General features: G+C 38.8%; 1 non-coding gene across 1 annotated transcript; it reads left to right on the top strand.

Annotated features, from left to right (window-relative positions):
* Positions 1-3,515: 3,515 nt before the first annotated feature.
* LOC141609969 (small nucleolar RNA R71) lies at positions 3,516-3,622 on the top strand. Its single transcript, XR_012527868.1, has one exon. It is a non-coding gene; the product is annotated as a small nucleolar RNA R71 (small nucleolar RNA).
* Positions 3,623-13,509: the final 9,887 nt, after the last annotated feature.

Raw genomic sequence — 13,509 nt, 5'->3', positions numbered from 1 at the left:
CAACTTAAAAACGATTAGAACAAACCTTGAGGAGTTTTACTTCCCCAAGGCAAAGAAAAGACACAACTAATAACAATAAAAGGAAATCTAAATCAAGTAAACACCGTCCCCGGCAACGGCGCCATTTTTGATCGGTCCGTTTCGTGTTCACAATTTAAGGTGTGGTCGTTGGGTCACGTCCGAATCAAAACACAATTTATAGCTTCACAAACAACTCTACAATTAGTAAAGAGGCAAGTAAAGGTCGGATCCCAAGGGACGGGTATTGAAATGAGATTTCTATTGCAACTAGTGGTGTCTTAGAGGTGTCATAAATTGGGTTGATGTAGAAGGTCACTAAACTAAAATATCAATGGAAATAAACAAGCAAGATGAATTAAAGAGTTGTAAACTATTGATTAAAAAGCACTAGGGTGTCATGGGGTCATAGGGGAATCATGGGAATTGATCATACGAACATGTTCTCAAATTATATGCAAGCAATTATTGTTGTGATGGTTGAGTTGGGTTATATCTTACAATCCTAGGAAAGTTTGGGTCCCGGAGCCGAATCGATTAGATTGTACAACACCTACAAGTCGACTTAGTCTTCCCTACTCAACAACATGCATGGTCTAATGAGACTCGAGTTGGGTTATGTCTTACAAGTCTCATTGAAAAGATAGGAGATGGTGGTAAATGCAAGGATTCATAGGCTTAGCATTTCATCAAATATAACATGTGCATGAGTTAAGATCAAAACAAGCAAGCAAATAAAACATGAAAGCATATTAATTTAAGCATGAATCATTCCCCATGTTGGTTTCCCCTAATCACCCATTAACCCTAGCTAAGAGACTACTCACTCATTATCATGTTGATCATGCTAGAAAGGTTGTCAATCATACCAACAAAATGAAACATGATGAATAAATGAAAGTAATTAACAATAATTAAAAAGGGATTAAGAGAATTATACCTACTAATGATTCCAATAATAAAGCAAAGATAAAAGAAGTACTTGATGCTTGATTAAGAGGTTGTCAATCTCCAAATAATAACCCAAATAATCTTCAATTACCCAAAATAAAGGATGAACAAAAGCGAGATTAAGGAAATAAAACTTGTATTATAACTTGATTAATTGTTGATTACAAAATTAAAGAGAGATTTGATTGGTATTAACTACTCTAAGAATTGATAAGAAGAACATGCTCTTCTAATTAGACTAATGGAGTATTTATAGTGGAGATTAGGGGGATGCATTAGGGTTAACTAAGGGCTAAACTAGTAATTACACTTTTTAGATTGAGCAGAGAGGAGCCGGTATTTTTCGAAGGAAGGGCTTCTTTCTTTGTAGCTTGGAGAAGACGAAAATGCGCTGTAGAGGAATCCGAGCGGATTAGTGTCGGGACGGGCGGATTCTGGCGGTGGAACTCGAGCGACTTTGAAGGAATCCGGGCGGATTGTGGCAGTGCTAACCCGAGCGTCTTGGGATGAAACCGCACGGATTGTGCAGGTGGAGGACGGCCGGATTGTAGTCAATCCGCACGGATTGTTCTTCAGCAAGATTTCTTCTTCTTTTCTTCATAAATTCCTTGGGGATTTCCTTGGGGACTCAAGGATCCTTTCTCAACATTGCTCATCTACTATAATATGTACAAAGGCTTTCTAATCTTGTCTCTCCTTGATGCTTGGTCATTGGATTCGATCAATTTAGTCTCGTTTTGCCATGAAAATGCAAGATTCTTACTCCTTTCCTACCAAGGGATCAAAATCTCAAAGAATATGCAAAACAAAGAACTAAAGATAAGAAATGACCCAAATATGCACTAAAAAGCATGGGAACAAGGCTAATTCGGGGGCTAAATATGCGCTAATTATGGTCACATCAATCTCCCACTTCTAGAGTGAGCTCACCATGTTTCACATCAATCACCGTACCCACGGTGTGTAGGAAAGGTCTTCCTAGAATGATTGGAATGTTGGAATCTTCCTCCATATCAACAATGACAAAGTCCACCGGGATGAAAAACTTACCAATTCGCACGGGGACATCTTCCCATATCCCTAATGGTGTCTTCGTCGATCTATCGGCCATTTGGAGTGTGATGTTGGTGCATTTAAGCTCCCCCATCCCCAACCTTTTACTCACCGAGTACGGCATAACACTCACACTAGCCCCTATATCACATAAGGCTTTGTTGATCGTTGTGTCGCCAATGGTACACGGTATTGAGAAGCTTTCCGGATCCTTTATATTTGGAGGTGAACTCCCTTGAAGTATTTCACTACTCACCTTAGTGAAGGCGATAGTCTCAAGTTTCCGGATCGACTTCTTCTTTGTGAGGATATCTTTCATGTATTTCGCATAGGCCGACACGTGATTTATTAATTCCGTGAAAGGAATTGAGACTTCCAAATTCTTCACAATTTCCATAAACTTTCCAAGTTGGTCATCAAATTTAGGCTTGGCTTGATGACTTGGAAAAGGAAGTCTAATCACAATGGGCTCCTTCTCCTTGACCTTGTCTTCATTTTTCTTTGAACTTTCTTCTTTTGATGATTCTCCATCTTTGGAGTTTTGCACAATTTCTTCCTTATCACTAGCTTCCACAACTTCATCCTCAACTTGCTTCTTCGGTGCTTCATACCTTGTACCACTTCTCAAGTGAAATGCACTAACCGTTTTATGTCTTGGGGGATTACTTTGAGGTGGTAATTGCCCCTTTTGTCTTTGCGAGCTTGAAGATGCTAGTTGTGTCAATTGGGTTTCCAACATCTTGGTGTGAGCTAGGATGTTGTTGATGGTGGTTTCCTTTGCTTGGCTATCTTTTTGCATTTGAGTGAAAAATTCTTGTTGATTCTTTTGCATTTGGAGGACCACTTTTTGGACATCAAAACCTTGGTCATTTTGGTGATTGTATGGATTTTGATTTTGGTAACCTTGGTTTTGATTGTAAAAGGGTCTTTGATTTTGGTTTCTCATGGGATGTGGGGTGTATGTTGTTTGAGGGTTTTGAACATTTTGGCTTTTGTATGAGAGATTTGGATGGAATTTGGTGTTCTCATTGTAATAGTTGGAATAAGGGGTACCACTCTTGTATGCTTGGAAAGCATTCACTTGTTCATTTGTTCCCCTACATTTACTTTGTTCATGTCCCAAAGTTCCACAATTCTCACATATCCCACTTGGGATTGATGAAGATGCCGTCATGGCATTAACATGATGCTTTGGTGATTTTGAGACTTCTTCAAGTCTAGACATAGCTTTTTCAAACTTTAAATTGATTGTATCAATATGAGCACTAAGTTGAGGACCCAATTGAGTAACGGAGTCCACTTCATGCTTTCCTCCTTTAGTAGCATTGCGAGGTCTACTATATTGTGAGTTATGGACCGCCATTTCCTCAATTTTGTTCCATGTTTGATTGTCATCAACTTCGGTGAACATTCCATTTGAACCCATGTTGAGAATGTTCCTTGAATCTTCATATAAACCGTTCCAAAATTGTTGTACCAAGAACCATTCGCTAAGTCCATGGTGAGGACATGAGCGACAAATTCCCTTGAACCGCTCCCAAGCTTCATACAAAGATTCTTCATCCCTTTGCTTAAAACCCGTAATTTGAGCTCTTAGCATGTTAGTCTTTTCCGGTGGGTAGAATTTTTTGTAGAAAGCGAGAGCCAACTTCTTCCAAGAATCAATTCCGAGAGTGGCCTTATCAAGGCCCTTCAACCATTGTTTTGCGGTGCCAATTAGAGAAAAGGGAAATAAGACCCATCGAATTTGGTCTTGAGTTACACCGGTTTGAGAGATCGCATCACAATAGTCATAAAAGGTTTCCATATGAGAATGAGGCTCTTCACTAGGCATCCCCCCAAATTGGCTCCTTTCGACTAATTGGACAAAGGCGGATTTGGCAATAAAATTTCCGGTTAGATGTGATGTGGGAGTACCATTGGGTAGGTTCTCCTCGGTGGGTACGGAATGTGATGAAAACTTAGGCATTGTAGGTTGATTTTGGGTAGTATTGTGTAATGGGTTCTCCTCTCCTTCTCTTGCAAAAGGGTTGATGAACTCAATAGTTGGTTGAATAACCTCACTAATACCTCTCAAATTCCTCCTAGCAAGTCTCCTATTGTTTGTTAAGGTTCTTTCAATTTCACGATCAAAAGGTTACAAGTCACCTTGTGATCTTCTAGACATGCAAAATATCAAACAACTTGAAAACAATTAGAACAAACCTTGAGGAGTTTTACTTCCCCAAGGCAAAGAAAGACACAACTAATAACAATGTAAGAAATCTAAATCAAGCTAATACCGTCCCCGGCAACGGCGCCATTTTTGATCGGTCCGTTTCGTGTTCACAATTAAAGGTGTGGTCGTTGGGTCACATCCGAATCAAAACACAATTTATAGCTTCACAAACAACTCTACAATTAGTAAAGAGGCAAGTAATGGTCGGATCCCAAGGGACGGGAATTGAGATAAGATTTCTAATGAAACTAGTGGTGTCTTAGTGGTGTCACAATTTGGGTTGATGTAGAAGATCACTAACTAAAATAGCAATGAAAATAAACAAGCAAGATGAAATAAAAGGGTTGTAAACAATTGATTAAAAAGCACTAGGGTGTCATGGGATCATAGGGGAATCATGGGAATTGATCATACAAACATGTTCTCAAATTATAAGAAAGCAATTATTGTTGTGATGGATTGAGTTGGGTTATATCTTACAATCCTAGGAAAGTTTGGGACCCGGAGTCAAATAGATTAGGTTGTACAACACCTACAAGTCGACTTAATCATCCCTACTCAACAACATGCATGGTCTAATGAGACTCAAGTTGACTTATGTCTTACAAGTCTCATTGAAAAGATAGGTGATGGGTAAAAAATGCAAGGATTCATAGGCTCGCAATTCATCAAATATAACATGTGCATGAGTTGAGATCAAAACAAGCAAGCAAATAAAACATGAAAGCATATTAATTTAAGCATGAATCATTCCCCATGTTGGTTTCCCCTAATCACCCATTAACCCTAGCTAAGAGACTACTCACTCATTATCATGTTGATCATGCTAGCAAGGTTGTCAATCATACCAACAAAATGAAACATGATGAATAAATGAAAGTAATTAACAATAATTAAAAAGGGATTAAGAGAATTATACCTACTAATGATTCCAATAATAAAGCAAAGATAAAAGAAGTACTTGATGCTTGATTGAGAGGTTGTCAATCTCCCAATAATAACCCAAATAATCTTCAATTACCCAAAATAAAGGATGAACAAAAGAGAGATTAAGAAAATAAAACTTGTATTAGAACTTGATTAATTGTTGATTACAAAATTAAAGAGAGATTTGATTGGTATTAACTACTCTAAGAATTGATAAGAAGAACATGCTCTTCTAATTAGACTAATGGGGTATTTATAGTGGAAATTAGGGGGATGCATTAGGGTTAACTAAGGGCTAAACTAGTAATTACACTTTTTAGATTGAGCAGGGAGGAGCCGGTATTTTTCGAAGGAAGGGCTTCTTTCTTTGTAGCTTGGAGAAGACGAAATTGCGCTGTAGAGGAATCCGAGCGGATTTGTGTCGGGACGAGCGGATTCTGGCGGTGGAACACGAGCGGCTTTGGAGGAATCCGGGCGGATTGTGGCAGTGCTAACCCGAGCGTCTTGGGATGAAACCGCACGGATTGTGCAGGTGGAGGACGGCCGGATTGTAGTCAATTTGCACGGATTGTTCTTCAGCAAGATTTCTTCTTCTTTTCTTCCCTTTTCTTCATAAATTCCTTAGGGATTTCCTTGGGGACTCAAGGATCCTTTCTCAACATTGCGCATCTACTATAATATGTACAAAGGCTTTCTAATCTTATCTCTCCTTGATGCTTGGTCATTGGATTCGATCAATTTAGTCTCGTTTTGCCATGAAAATGCAAGATTCTTACTCCTTTCCTATCAAGGGATCAAAATCTCAATAAATATGCAAAACAAAGAACTAAAGATAATAAATGACCCAAATATGCACTAAAAAGCATGGGAACAAGGCTAATTCGGGGGCTAAATATGCGCTAATTATGGTCACATCAAGAACCAACAAGAATTTTTCACTCAAATGTAAAAGGATAGCCAAGCAAAAGACATCACCATCAAAAACATCCTAGCCCACACAAAGATGTTGGAGACCCAAATATCTCAATTAGCATCTTCAAGTTCACAAAGACAAGAGGGGAAATTACCACCCCAAGGTAATCCCCCAAGACAAGAATCGGTGAGTGCCATCCATTTAAGGAGTGGTACAAGGTATGAAAGGCCAAAGAAACCCGTTGATGAAGATGTTGTGAATGCTAATGACAAGGGAAGAGTTGTTGAAAACTCTAGGGAAGAAGAACCCAACAATCAAGAAGCTTCAAAGTAGAATGAAGAAAAGGCGAAAGAGAAGGAACCAATTGTGATTAGACTTCCTTTTCCAAGTCATCAAGCTAAGCCTAAGTTTGATGACCAACTTGCAAAATTCATGGAGATTGTGAAGAATTTAGAAGTCTCGATTCCATTCACGGAATTAATCAATCACGTTCCGGCCTATGCAAAGTATATGAAGGATATTCTTACAAAGAAGAAATCAATCCGGAAGCTTGAGACTATTTCTTTCACTAAAGTAAGTAGTGATATTCTTCAAGGGAGTTCACCTCCAAAGCTCAAGAATCCGGGAAGTTTCTCCATTCCATACACTATTGGTGACACTACAATCAACAAAGCTTTATGTGACCTTAGGGCAAGCGTTAGTGTTATGCCATATTCGGTTACCAAGAGGCCAGGAATGGGAGAACTCAAATGCACCAACATCACGCTTCAAATGGCGGATAGATCAACAAAGACACCTTTAGGGGTATGGGAAGATGTTCCCGTGAGAATTGGAAAATTCTTCATCCCAGTGGATTTCGTTATTGTTGACATGGAAGAAGACTCCAACATTCCTATTATCTTAGGAAGACCATTCTTGCACACCGTGGGAGCGGCGATCGATGTAAAACATGGAGAGCTCACCCTTGAAGTGGGAGATGTAACCATCACTTTCAATCTTGACAAGACTATGAGAGCTCCCCGATTTCATGAGCCGTGTTTTATGGTTGATCACTATAGCCGGAAATATGATAGGAAGAAGTTGGAATTTCAATGGAAAAAGAAAGTGGATGATGCTCTATCAAAAGAGCAAGGAAATTGCAACAATGAGAGCTTGAAAAGCTCATCCATGACAAGTGAAGAAGAAGGCCTCATTGGCCAAGACAAGAAAGAAGGAGAGTTATCTTCATCAACTCAAGACATTTTTAGTGATCAAGTAGACGAAGTATGCGGTCTTTGAGATGATGAGTTCGAAGGGATATTCAATCCCTATATTGGTAATGCTATGACCCAAGACCATCATGGAGAACAACAAGTGCAAAGGTCTATTGAGGATATTTATCATGATAACGAGCAAGCTTTCGACTACTTCTTCAAGGTGTTGAGGAACATCAACAACACCTTGAACATGCCCCCTTGACATCTCACATTGGATGAGAGTTTGGTGGAGTCCTCCCTAAACCACCATTTGTAAATATTCTAACTCCCTAACTTGCATTTCAATTATTGTATTGCATTTTTGTCATATTTGGATTTACATTTTTATGCCTTGATCAAGGTTTTCATCATTTTGAGAGAAGTGAGGGAGGGACTTATGAGTTTATTGATGTGTAGTGCTTTGCCTTAGTGTGGGGATAGCAATTGCCTAGGCTATTCATGCCTTTGTAGTGCCCCTACAATGAAGAACACGAGAATTGAAGAATGAATTGACACGGGTTAGAAAGCACCCACGGATGGACCTGAATCCGTGTGGTCAAGGAAGAATCCGAGCGGCCCGAGGGACAATCTGCTCGTCCTGAAAGAACCCGAGCGTCCAAGTCACAAGACGCTCGTCTTGTGAAGCTGCAGAAAACATATTTTGGGTCTGACTGAGAATCTGAGCGTCCAAGCCAGGAATCCGCTCGTCTCAGTCAGGACGGTCGTCCAACAGGAAAAACGTTCGTCTTTTTAATGCTAAAATTTGGGATTTTTCCCTGGAAAGGAATCCGAGCGTCCTGAGCCAAAGACGCTCGTCTCAGCCAAGGAATCCACTCGTCTTTCCTGCAATCCGCTCGTCCCATGGCGTCTTTACTTGAACCCAATTTTTGAAGAATCCGAGCGTCCCGACACTAGGTCCGCTCATCTCCCTCTGCATTTCAAAACCAACGGTTCCTTTAAAACCCTCCTTTCCCATTCATTTTCATTCTTTCAAAACACAAACACTACCCAAAACCCCAAAACCGTCATCCTCTCCATCAACAAAAACCAAATTTCTCAACCAAATCAAATCCAAACTTCCTCAAAACAAAAATTAATCACTCCTTTAGCATCAACAAGTGATTCAAACACCAAACTCTTCAAGTTTTAAGTCAATTTTTGGGATACAAGGCAAATTTCATTCATCCTAAATCAATTTGGGCATTACTAGAAATTGAAGATTTCAATCTTTCATTGGTGTAATTAAGCAAAGGAGTATGGCAAGAACAAAAGGTGGAAACAAGGCACCCCATAAGAAGACCCTTTCTAAGAGGCAACAAGCTCTTCTTAATAAGCAAACATCAAAGGCATTGGTAGTCCATGAGACAAGGTCGGATATTCAAGAACAAAATCCTCCTATGGAAGCTACTACTTCTACCACTCCGGTCATTGAACAATTAGACGACTATCCGGAGGTAATCTTAACTTCCGACTCCCATAGGAAGAAATTTATTTCCTTTGCTAAGAAAACTATCATGCCTACTAAGTTCATATGTGAAGATGCATTGTCAAAATTAGGTGTCCTTGAGCAAACTAAGACCTTTTTCGAGTCTATGGGGTTGAGTAAATTGTTTACAATGCAAGAATTGACATTTTCCTCCCTCACCTTAGAGTTTTTGAGCTCTTTGAAAGTCACAAAGGTGGAGACCCAAACCATTATTGAGTTTCGTCTTGAAAATGTTGATAGATGCTTATCTTATGACGAATTGGGTAAGATATTTGGCCTTAGTGATAGTGCGAAATTTACAAAGATGCCTACCAAGTATGACCCCACTCCTCTTTGGATGGCAATTTCCGGAAGGAAATTCACACGTTTTCATGATTTTTGTGCTCTCTTAGTCCACCATCCGGGCATTAGAGTATGGCATAAGGTCATTGGGAATACTTTGATAGCTAGAAATGACACAAACCATCTTACCAAACTTGATTTTATCCTTCTTGAGTCGGCTTTGAACATTGGAAGAGAATTTACCATGCCATACAATGCTTTACGACTTTTGGTTGATCGATGGCTTAATGTTGATTGTGGCAAAGAAGGCACGGCCTTTATTGCTAATGGAGGATTAGTTACCTATTTGGCTAAGCATTTTAACCGGGATTTCAATAAGAACAACACTTATGCACCGGTAAAAGGAGGCCATCTTATTGATTTGCCCACCATGATTCTAAAGTTCAAATGGGTCAAGAATGATACTCTTGACAACAAATTTGGATGGTTGATAAATGAATCTAGATCCTTCACTTTGCCTAGCAAAATTTGCCGATTGAATGTTCATCGACCGAACTACCTTCTCCCACTCTCCGAAGAGACCGAGTACATCATTCAACACCAAGAGGAAGAAGTTGACGAGCCCTCCTCCTTCATTATCACCCCACCTTATCCATTTGAATACCACGAGTTCAACCCCGAAAATGCCAAGGCGGGAAATGATTACTTGACTCTACTAATGAAGGAAATGCATAAACAAGCTTTTAATGATAGAGTTGATGCTTACAAGGCCCAATATCCGCCCCTCCTACATCTTGCTAGGCAAGGACTTCTCGATCCATTTTGTCCTTTGCCTAGTTGGGCAGATAGGGAGGTATTCTTTCCTAGCACTTCTAGTGGTGGTAGACCGGGTGGAGAGGAGATGGTTGTTGATGAGAGTGGTGACCAAGAAGGTGAAGATGAAGAAGTTCAAGAATAAAAGGAGAGTGAGGAAGAACAAGAAAGTGAAAGTGAGAGTGGACATGACTCCACATCCATAGAGGTTGATGATGCCTCAAGTGAAGAAGAAGATGATGATGATGACACGATGGGTGAGGACTAGCAAACTTTTGGAGGCTCCTACATTTTTACACCTCCTTTATGGTTTGTCTACTTCTCTTATTTTTATTTTATCATGATCATTTTATGGAGTCCTAGCAACATTAGAGGACTAACACATTGGCTTCATTAAGGTGTTGTTTTTTTTATTGTTCCCAACTTTCAAAATCCAAAATGACAATTTGTAGTTCCATGCATTGCATTTTATGTGCATGAACTCCCCTAAAATTTTTGACATTAAAAATAGTGTCTATTTTGGTTTGGGGAAGTTTATTATATGCATTGGGAGCTAATTTAAATTATGCTCTCCTCCATAACAAAAACCATGCATCATATAGCATAACTTAGTTGCATTTACTCTTGTTTATATATCATTTGCATTTAGTTTAGGAATCATGCATATTCATATAAATTGCATAATTTCCTATCGTATTGGCCATTAAGGGCAATGCCCATACTAGTGTGGGGATGGGAAATTCTAACTTGACCTTTTTTAAAAACAAAAATGATAAAAATTAAAAATTTTGAAAAATACAAAAATATGTCCTTTAATTTCATTAAAACAAAATACAAAAAAATTGAAAAATTGAAAAATCCAAAAACAAGTTCATTTCCTTTATAGTGTAGTCTTGTATATATTATTGTGTTTGTTCATCCTTGTTCACATTGATTAACTATGCCACATCCGAGAGATGAGGATATTGAAGACCGCGTCGTATGATCTTTCCAATCTCCTTTTTCCTCTTTATGCTAATGACTATGTGGCTTTATTTTGATTGATGCGGTATAAACAAAGTGAATTTAGGATTGCATTTATATTATTTGGCATACTAGTTGGTAGAAGCATATTCATTAGGATGTATAAATGTTAGTTGCATCATGGCATGTAGTTGCATTTAGGAAAATTTTGTGAAAACATCTATTTAGGAAGCTTCACAAGTGTATATAGGCCCTTGTAGATGCTTTTTCTTCTTAAGACTTTGCTTGTTAGAATACTTGTAAAACACCCTAGGATGTGTCATGCTAGTATCCTTTGACCCATGCATTAAGGCCTAGTCAAGAGTACCTTGTGGTAGGATAACTCCTTGGTTACCTTTTATTCCAAGGTGACCCTTGAAACCACGCAACCATCATCCATGTTCTACCACATTTTGTCATCAAAAAGGGAATGAGCACAAAAATTGTTCAAAATTTGAGTTCAAGAAGTGAAAAGAAAAGAAAAGGTTTGCAATTGCATCAAAAAGAAAATAGGAGTAACAAAAATGAAAACTCCTATGCTTCAAATATAAGCACCCTCGTTACTAATTGGGGTGACTTTGAAAAAGTTCAAAAGAAATGCAAGAAAAAGTTGAAATTGTCAAGTATTGAAATGCCAAAAAACAAAAGAAATGGCAAAAAGAAAGTGTTCTCAAATGTCAAATGCCATAAGAAATTGGGGGGAAAAACAACAACAAAAAGCAAACTCCCACATGAAACTCAAACTCTATTGATCCCTTTCCATCGTATCCACTTTTGTGCATGGTAGAGAAGGGACGACCCTTCTTCTTGTCTAGGCAAGAAGGGGAATTCCGTGATCCTCCAATGTTTCTAACACCATAGGGAGTCTACTCTTGACGAAAGCATTTAACGATTGAGGACAAAGGTACCCTAGCTTGACAAAACTTGGAGGTGATTTATTGGTATCCTTCTAGGCTTAGTAGTTTGAAGAAACCATATCTATAATGGAGTGTGTACCCTTGAATTGCTTCCCCTTTATATAATTTCCGTCACTTAGATGAGGAAAGTGGCTATTCTTTTGTAGATGCATCCATTACTTAATTTTGTGTGCTTTAATGCTGGAATGTGTCTCCATTTTGGCAAGACCCACCTTGCCTTACAAGAAGGCATCCTACCTCATGGTTGTCTTTTTGTGAGTTGAAGGGGCGGAGTGAGACCCGCTAATTATCTCATTTCGGTTATATTTGTAGGATAGTTTAAATAAGGGTCCTAGTTTTTGTCACCTCTTTACTCGGGACGAGCAAAGGTTCGGTTAGGGGATATTTGATGTGACCAATATTTGAGTATATTTAGTCCCCGAATTAGCCTCGTTCCTATGCTTTTTAGTGCATAATTGGGTCATTTACTATCTTTAGTCCTTAGTTTTGCATATTCTTTGAGGTTTTGTTTCCTTGGTAGGAGAGGAGTGCAAACCTTGCACTTTAATGGCAAAATGGAGCTAAATTGATCAAATCTAATGACCAAGCATCAAAGTGAAGACAAGACTAGAAGGCCTTTGTAAATAATGGGCAATGATGAAGACGATCCTTGCATCTCCGACAAGATCATTGAGGATTGTTGGAAGAAGAAAACAAGAAAAGCAGAAAAAGCTTGCTGAACTAGAATCCGGCCGTCGCAGCATCGGGACGCTCGTCCAACCTCTACAATCCGAGCATCCCTCCAGCCAATCCGCTCGTCCAACATATCCACAATCCGAGAGTCCAACCCTCATGTCCGCTCGTCCAACTCTCACAATCCGCTCATCCCGACCCCTTGGCCGCTCGGATTGTCATCCAGTACAGCACGCCTTCTCCTTGTTCTACTCGGGATGCGCATATTTCTAAAAGACTAGCAAAAAGGAGACTTGCATCTTTCTTCGAGAGGAGCATTTCCTCAACTTTTCTTAAGGGTCTTAATCGTCATTTAAGCCCTTAGTAACCCTAATTCATGTACCTAATCCCCACTATAAATACCTCATTGTACTAATTAGATTATAATCAATCCTTAGTATAATTTATGTTCTTCTAATCTCTCTTTAATCTTGTAATCAACAATTAATTAAGCATTAATACATATCTCATTTCCTTAATTTCTCTATTGTTCATCATTTATTTTGGGTAATTGAAGATTATTTGGGGTTTATTTGGAGGATTGACAACCTTCCAATCATTCATCAAGTACTTCTATTATTCTTTGCTTATTATTTTGGAATCATCATTAGGTATAATTCTCTTAATCCCTTTTTAATTATTGTTAATCATCTTCATTTATTCATCATGTTTTGCTTTGTTAATATGATTAACAACCTTGTTAGCATGTTAAACTTGATAATGAGTGAGTAGTTTCCTTAACTAGGGTTAATGGAAAATTAGGGGAAACCAACATGGGGATGATTCATGCTTAATCTAATATGTTCACATAATTTATTTGCTTGCTTGTTGTGATCTCAACTTATGCACATGTTATGTTTGATGAAATGCGAGCCTATGAATCCTTGCATTTTTTACCCATCACTTACCTTTTCAATGAGACTTGTAAGACATAAACCAACTTGAGTCTCATTAGACTATGCATATAGTTGAGTAGGGAAGAT

This window comes from Silene latifolia, chromosome 10, assembly GCF_048544455.1.
Source record: "Silene latifolia isolate original U9 population chromosome 10, ASM4854445v1, whole genome shotgun sequence".
NCBI classification, from domain to species: Eukaryota; Viridiplantae; Streptophyta; class Magnoliopsida; order Caryophyllales; family Caryophyllaceae; genus Silene; species Silene latifolia.
This window is presented reverse-complemented; position numbering and strand designations above follow the sequence as displayed.